The sequence below is a fragment of the Miscanthus floridulus genome, chromosome 1 (assembly GCF_019320115.1).
Source record: "Miscanthus floridulus cultivar M001 chromosome 1, ASM1932011v1, whole genome shotgun sequence".
Classification (NCBI taxonomy): Eukaryota; Viridiplantae; Streptophyta; class Magnoliopsida; order Poales; family Poaceae; genus Miscanthus; species Miscanthus floridulus.
This window is the reverse complement of record NC_089580.1, coordinates 87264904-87272964: the sequence shown is the minus strand read 5'-3', so window position 1 is coordinate 87272964 and position 8061 is coordinate 87264904.

The following is an 8061-nucleotide window of genomic DNA, read 5'->3' as shown; positions in this document are numbered from 1 at the left end:
GACCCCACCGCCTTCATGGTGTGTAAGTTGGTAATAGTTGCCTAGTTAAAAGCTTATGGTGCCACGACAAAACCAAGGGCTCCCTATGGAACAGCTGCCACATGTGACGCTGCTCGGCATGCGTTGGTATCGATGTTATTAACCAAGTACCTTTACCAAGTTACACCACCGTACCATTTTGTTTTAAAAATTTTCTCCTTGGAAATGTTCAGGTGTTCAAACGAGAAATCCACAACGGGTTGATACAAAAATGTTCTCTCTAAGTAAACAAGAGGAGATGGTTTTGGAGGAAGAAAGTCCGACATGGTCTCAGTCTGCATGAAAGACGGATGTGGTCGAGTAAAGGAAAGAACAAGAAGAGTATTAAGGAAAGTTAGCCTCGAGTAGTCAGGAGTGATTGTAAAGGTCTGAGTGGATGTCATGTCCCAATCCCTGTTGTAGTTGACCACGCTACGCATGCTGGGTCATTTCGCTACGTGCCCTATGAATGTTGTCTGTATCAGGTCCTTAGCTCTCCATTTTCGCGTGGCCGCAACATTGTGCCGCACTCACCGTCCTTGTGCACTGTGCGCTTTTCCTTTTCCTAGCGTCCGGTTGGCTCTCTACCCCGCACCGTCATTCCCCCTGTACCGGACCCCCCCATTTCCCCTTCCTTTCTTTCTTCTTTTTGTGGACACGACCGCTCGCACGTCTGCCTCGTTGAGCGAACCCCCTCCCTTTTCCTTTATTTCCCTTCTGTCGTTCACGTAGGGAGCGCACCATGTCTGACCTTACCTCCACAGCATGCACCATCTGTGTATTCCGTCCCCGCCGCAGCCACTTCCGGTGTGTTTCTTTCCCTCTCCATTCACCTCTATAAGATACCCTTGGTCCTTGCTCTTCTTCTTCATCTACATTCCTCTCGCTTTCACAGTAGAACTATGAAATCTAGGTGACGTTGTGAAGCTAGGTTCGTCTGTCTGAGGTGATGGTGTGATCTGAGAAAAAGAAAGGATCTGGTTCATTGAAGAAGTTCAAGTTCCCTTGGTTAGTTGGCCTTAGGATTCACGATGTTTTACTTCTCAGTCGACTATTTCTGAATTTGTTGATGCTACGCCATGATTTGGATAATCATTATCTTGTTGTTTCTCCATTGTCCTCGTCTATCTTGACTTCTGGATTAGATCTTTCGTGTAATCCCTGATCTATGAAATGTAATCGCATTTTCCCCTTCTGGTTCTTGCTTCGAATCTCGAGACGAGAATCTCTTTTAGGGGGGTTGGTTGTAACACCCTGGTGTTACTATCCGATTTAGCGCCGCATTTTAGGCCTAAGAAAACTTCTAAAAACGATTTTCTCAAATTTTGAAATTTGACTTCTATTTAAAGTATCACTCGTGGCGAGTTATATTGAACTAACTAGTAGAGTAGCTCTTGGATGTTAGTCTAAAACTAAAAGTTATAATTTTCTAAGTCGGAAACGATTGGCAATGACGTGTTAGCATTTAAAATTCTCGCTAAATTTCTTGAACACTAACTTTATAATATTGTATCGCTGGTCGTATCATCATAAGTGTTTTGGTGGAGTGGTCCGTTGAATGGTTGGACATAGCGAGGTTATCCCTAGAATTGCTCGAAACTCTTAGAGTGCACAAAGAACTACGTTTGGTGCTCTGTTCGTGAACCGGCGCGCTGTGCGACGAACCCATCTTGGCCTGCCCATATCTTCTTCCCTAGTCGCTCTTTGGTCGCGCCGAGTGCTTCCCTAGTTAGCTGGTGGCACGGACTTTGGGTGAGTGAAGTTGGCCGAGCCTTAACCTCGCTGCTTGGTGGCCTTGGCATCACTTTAAAAAGCGTGCACGGCACTAGTTCGCCCGTTCGGCCTTTGGGCCGCAGTCACCGCGCATCTCAGCACGTTTTGGCCGTGTCTGGCCATGCCGTGATTTTGGCCACCAGCTAAGCGCCTGGCCGAGTCGAGCCACGTTGCCACGCTGCTGTCCCCACTCGCTTGATTGCCCGTTTGCTATGGGCCGCGTGTAGCCTGCCAAGCTGCAGCAGCGCCATGCCGCAGTGCTCCACTGCCGCGCCGTTGCTGGCCATTACGCGCGAGCGCACGCGACCACCATAGTTCCATGTCATGGCGTCGTTCCATCCACACTCTGCACCCCGTTGTTTGCGCCGCACTAGTGGCCCGCTGCCACCCGTGCACGCACTGCTGCCATGCTTGGTCATTGACCTAATCACAGTGGTGATGGGACACCGCCCTGCCTCGCCCTGTCCCCGCAAGCAGACGCCGGTGAGCCCTGCTTGGGCCTAGCCATGCCAAGCCGAGCACGTTTCGCCAAGCGCCCTCCTATGTCCAAGTCAACTGTGAGCACGTGCTCATGTTGCCACGAATGATCGGTACTGCCCTGCCTTTATCCGTGCGGCTCGCTCGTGTGAACTTCCTCGTCTGCGCCATGCACAGAGCCGCCACCCCTTTCCTCCCTCGTACTCGCCAAGCCGAGCTTCACAACACAATTCCCTACTCTAGGAGATAGTTTAGGAAGTCACCTTGCTAGACAAGCTCTAGCGAGGCCACGCGATGCCTTGGCTGGGACAAATTTGGTGCGATACTTGCCGCCGGGCATTTATGCCGCTGCATCAGTGAATCGGGGAGGTAAGGCCGTAGAATGGGTGGCGGATCAATTACTCATGCTCCTGAGCTTGCCTCGATCTTATTCAGTTGGTGCTCGCATCATTTTGGTCAGGGACCTCATCGGTGGTGTGGGGGCACACCAATGCCGTGCTCGGAGCACCGCTGTATCGCGCAGCCGCACATGGCCGGGATCCTCCGGACCTTCCCCATCTCAACCGGCTGTGCGGCTTGTTTCGGGGTAAGCTCTTGTTGCTCCCCCACCTCCCTGTTGCTCTCGTCATCACGCTAGCTCGTCGGAACAGCCGCGCCATCACCGCAAGCCACCGCCTACTGCTGTAGAGGACCCTAGGGCACCTCCCCACGCTCCACTGCTTCCAATCGTCATCGACCGGGTCATAGATGGTGGTCGACCCCATAGTTGGGCCAGCGCAGGTCCCTGGTGTCCGGTGTAGCAGCTGTGTGCCGGCTAGAGCCGCGCCGTCGCATGCAGGGCAGTGGGGACTGCTCCGTTGCAAAGATGATTTGTTTTGGGGACCTTATGCAAAGCCAGGGTCTGTGGGAATAGGGCAGGTTGTGGTCACGCATTTACCTAAGTAACCGAGGTCTTTTCTACAAAAATCATCGCACGCGCCTCGCTAGGCCGGCTTGGTTCACCTACGCTTGGGCCGTCGGCCGCGCGCTGCCTGGGCCGCGCACCCGCTAGGCTAGTTGCATATCGCTGGTGCTGGGCCGCGCACCGCGCATGGGCCGCCCGTGCCTGCGCACGCCTGCCACCGGGCTACCTCACCATTGGGCCTAGCCACACGGGTCGCTGGGCCGGCTGATGGCTGTTGGCCTTTTTAATTCTAAAACAATTAGCTAAATTAGTTCGGGAATAAATTTGTAAAATTAATATAAAACTGTGTAGTTGTCCAAAAATGATGAAACCAGTTTTGTTAGTCTCCTAAAATCATGTTATATCTGTTAGTATATTTTGTTCACAAAGTTGGTAATATTTTTGGGAGCTATATAATTATTTTAAAATGCTTAATATTGTTAAAAGATGAACTTATAGGAATTTTCCGGATAAATCGGTAATAGTGTTGACTCTAAAAATTTGACAGTAAACTACTAATATTATTATCTACTCACTGTAATTTTTGTAGCTCAATAACAATTAGTTGCTAGGTAGATAATGATGCTCTATTTTGAATAATGATTAAATTGATAAAATAAAATAAAGAAACAACTTGGGTTTATATAACTAAAGTAATTGTCGGGAAATAATGTCTTATTCGACAACATATATATAGCCTAAGTACGGACATCGTTAGAACTAGCTCGTCATTATATCTCCCAACACTTGGTTTGGTATCATGGTGTCCAAACCACTCCTCACTAGAATAGTGACCAATGTACCAAATTTTGAAGGTAAGCATCTCAAGAACTTATGGGAAAAGTCCTTGTCCTTCACCTCTTCTCCAAGTGCTTTGAGATCATTGACAAGCACTTGAAGTCTATAAACATTCCGGCACACTCTCATCCTCCTTCATCTTGAAGCTTGCAAACTTCTCCTTGAGAATATAAGCCTTTGCACCCTTCACGGCTTGAGTGCCCTCAAATGATTCTTCCAACTTCTTCCATGCCTCATGAGTCATCTCAATATTTTTGACTTGCTCAAATGTTCTTTCATCAATTGTATCATGAATAGCACTTAGAGCAATATCATTATTTTGGAGAAGTACTTCTTCGGCCGTGGTGGGATTATCTGGATCACCAATCTCAATTTTGGTTTCTACCACCTTCCACACATTTCTATTGATTGACTTGATGTGTGTGGTCATCTTTGACTTTCAATAAGGATAATTTATGCCATCAAATTGGGGTGGCTTCTTGGTGTTGTTGATTTAAGCCATTTTAACACCGAATGTTGTTAAGCCTCAAATAACGGTGACCTCGGCTCTTATACCACTTGAAATGTCCTAATGGCTAGAGGGGAGGTGAATAGCCTAATAAAAATTTCTACAACAACACATAACAAAATGGTTAGATAATTATGAGGCGAAGCAAGTGTTGCGCTAGCCTACTCAAAATGCAAGCCACCTACCACAATTCTAGTTTAGATAGTATCTATTCACACAATAGCTATGACACTACTCTATGTTAGTGTGCTCTCAAAGACTAACTAAAGAGCCACACCAACCAAGCATGCAAGCTCTCACAACTAGCTACACTAAAGAGCTTGATAACTAGTTTGCGGTAAAGTAAAGAGAGTGGTCAAGAAGGTTATACCGCTGTGTAGATAATGGAACCAATCAATTACAAAGATGAATAACAATGAAGACCAATCACCTCGGAATCAATGATAAATACAATGATTTTTACCGAGGTTCACTTACTTGCCGGCAAGCTAGTCCTCATTGTGGCGATTCACTCACTTGGAGGTTCACGTGCCAATTGGCTTCACATGCCAAACCCTCAATAGAGTGCCGCACAACCAACACAAGATGAGGATCACACAAGCCACAAATAATCGACTAGAGTACCTTTTGGCGCTCCACCAGGGAAATGTCAAGAACCCCTCACGATCACTATGATCAGAGCTGGAGACAATCACCACCCTCTGCTCAACGATCCTCGCTGCTCCAAGCCGTCTAGGTGGCGGCAACTACCAAGAGTAACAAGTGAAATCCATAGTGAAACACAAACACCAAGTGCCTCTAGATGCAAACACTCAAGCAATGCACTTGGATCACTCCCAATCTCACTATGATGATGAATCAATGATAGAGATAAGTGGGAGGGCTTTGGCTAAGCTCACAAGGTTGCTATGTCAATGAAAATGGCCAAAGATGCTGAGCTACAGCCGGCCATGGGGCTTAAATAGAAGCTCCCATGAAATAGAGCCATTATACCCTTTCACTGGGCATAACACGGGCTGACCGGACGCTCCTGTCCAACTGACCGGACGCTGCTCCTCAACGTCCGGTCGCCCGATGGCGACCACGTGTCTCCTGCATTCAACAGTGAACGCTTGATCTCAACGGTCGACATGTTGACCGGATGCTCCGACAGAGCTGACCAGACGCTGGACCCTCAGCATCCGGTCGTTTACAGTGAGGGTCCAAAACATGTTTTTGCCGACCGGACGCGTCCGGTCAAGCTTGACCGGACACAGCCCAGCGTCCAGTGCTCAACCCTAATCACTATGCCGACCGACACCACAACCGGATGTAGCCCTTCAGCGTCCGGTCGTAGAGCGACCTAGCGTCCGATCAGTTGACCGACGCCAGCATCATTGTGACCAACTTCATTTCACTTCTAACTTCTCCACCCTTGCTCAAATGTGCCAACCACCAAGTGTATCACCTTATGCACATGTGTTAGCATATTTTCACAAACATTTTTAAGGGTGTTAGCATTCCACTAGATCCTAAATGCATATGCAATGAGTTAGAGCATCTAGTGGCACTTTGATAACCGCATTCTGATACGAGTTCCACCCCTCTTAATAGTACGACTATCAAACCTAAATGTGATCACACTCTCTAAGTGTCTTGATCATCAAAACAAAATAGCTCCTATGGTTTATACCTTTGCCTTGAGCTTTTTATTTTTCTCATTCTTCTTTCCAAGTCCAAGCACTTGATCATCACCATAGCATCATCTTCATCATGCTATGATCTTTATTTGCTTCGCAACTTGGAGTGTGCTACCTATATCATGATTACTTGATAAATTAGGTTAGCACTTAGGGTTTCATCAATTCACCAAAACCAAACTAGAGCTTTCACCGCTCTTCCTCCCCACCTAGCTGCCACCACTAACAGGCGTGTCATGGCATCGTCGCCACCGCTCGATGCTCCACACCCCGACCCCCGTGCTGACGAGCCCTTTGGCTGTGGGCTGGGCGTGTCCATGGCTTCGTCCTCCGAGGATCGAGTGAAAGGTCCTTGTGTGGTTTTGGTAATTGATTGACAACCTAGGTGGACTAATTATATTTATGTGAGATACACAGGTGATTAGTCCACAGGTACATGTGTGTGAGCAACATATGCCATGAAGGTGAAAATGGCTTGGAGATGTTGCAAAGCTCACACATGTGATGATGAAGGAGCTTATTGCACATGAGACATGACATTGAGTCATGTGATTAAGGTAGAGAAGATCAAGACATAACTTGGCTTGATGGACTGGTTGCAAGCGTGAAGGGCAAGTCGGAGGCTTTGGAGCGATGGCCCATATGGCGGTGAAGCTTGAGCAAGACTTGGCGCCGATGGACGAAGGCAACGGTGAAAAAGCAAGTGAAGTCAAGATTGATGAACCAATAGGATCACATGATTATATGAAGTGGACCATATCATTGTTGATCGTGTTGGTGCATGTGTTGCATCGACATTAGAGGAGATGGAATGGAATGCGCAAGGCAAAGGTATAACCTAGGTCATTTCATTTCACTGGTCATAGGTGTGTAGAGAAGTTTATGATCGGGTTTAGGATAGATAGCCGCACTATCAAGAGGGGCAAACTTGTTTGCATATCGGTCATCTAGTGCCACTTGAGTGATCTAACTTTGCATCATCGCTAGGATTGAGTGGTGTGGCAAGTTGAGTGGCTAATCCTTTGGAAAATGATTGTGAAAATGCTAACACACATACACATGGTAGTGTACACTTGGTGGTGTTGGCACATTTATAAAGGAGATGAAATTGGAGTTGATGTGGATCAACTCAGCGATGGAACGGAGGCGAGAAAGGTTTGAAACTCTATCGGCGCCCTATATAGAAAAGATAGGGTTTCACAATGTGCATCGGACGATGGTCACGTAGTGACCGGACGCTAGGGTCCTGCATCTAGTCAGTGGCAGCAGTGAAGGCGCATGCGTCAGTCTTTGATCGGACACTAGGTCACTTCGTGACCAGATGCTGGGTGGCTGCATCCGCTCCCGCTGATGTGGTAGCATAGAGAAGAGGAGAAATGATTGGACGCTGATGCGGTGTCCGATCATGACCGACCAGACATGTCCGGTCACAAATTTTCAACTCTAGAAGCTTACTGGAAGTGACCGGATGTTGGGGTCCAGCGTTCGGTCACTTTGAGCAGCGCATCCGGTCATAACTTAAATGTACTAATGACCTTTGAGATCGGGCGATCGGCGTTTGAAGCAGGAGACACGTGGCGTGCATCGCATGACCGGACGCTGGGGTCCTGCGTCCGGTCGATCTGACCAGAGCGTCCAATCATCCCGAGTTTTGCCTAGTGAAGGGGTAACGGTTAGTTTAGCCCGTGGGGCTATAAATAGAAGGTGGTCTCAAGCATGGCTAGTGCAGAGCACCTCGGGGGACTTTGTGTCCATGCTTGTAAGTGCTTGGGAGCCATCCATCTTACATATGCTTGATAGTGATTATCCGATTGTGTGAGAGAGCGATTCTAGTGCGATTGCATCATGAGGTTGCATCGAGTGGC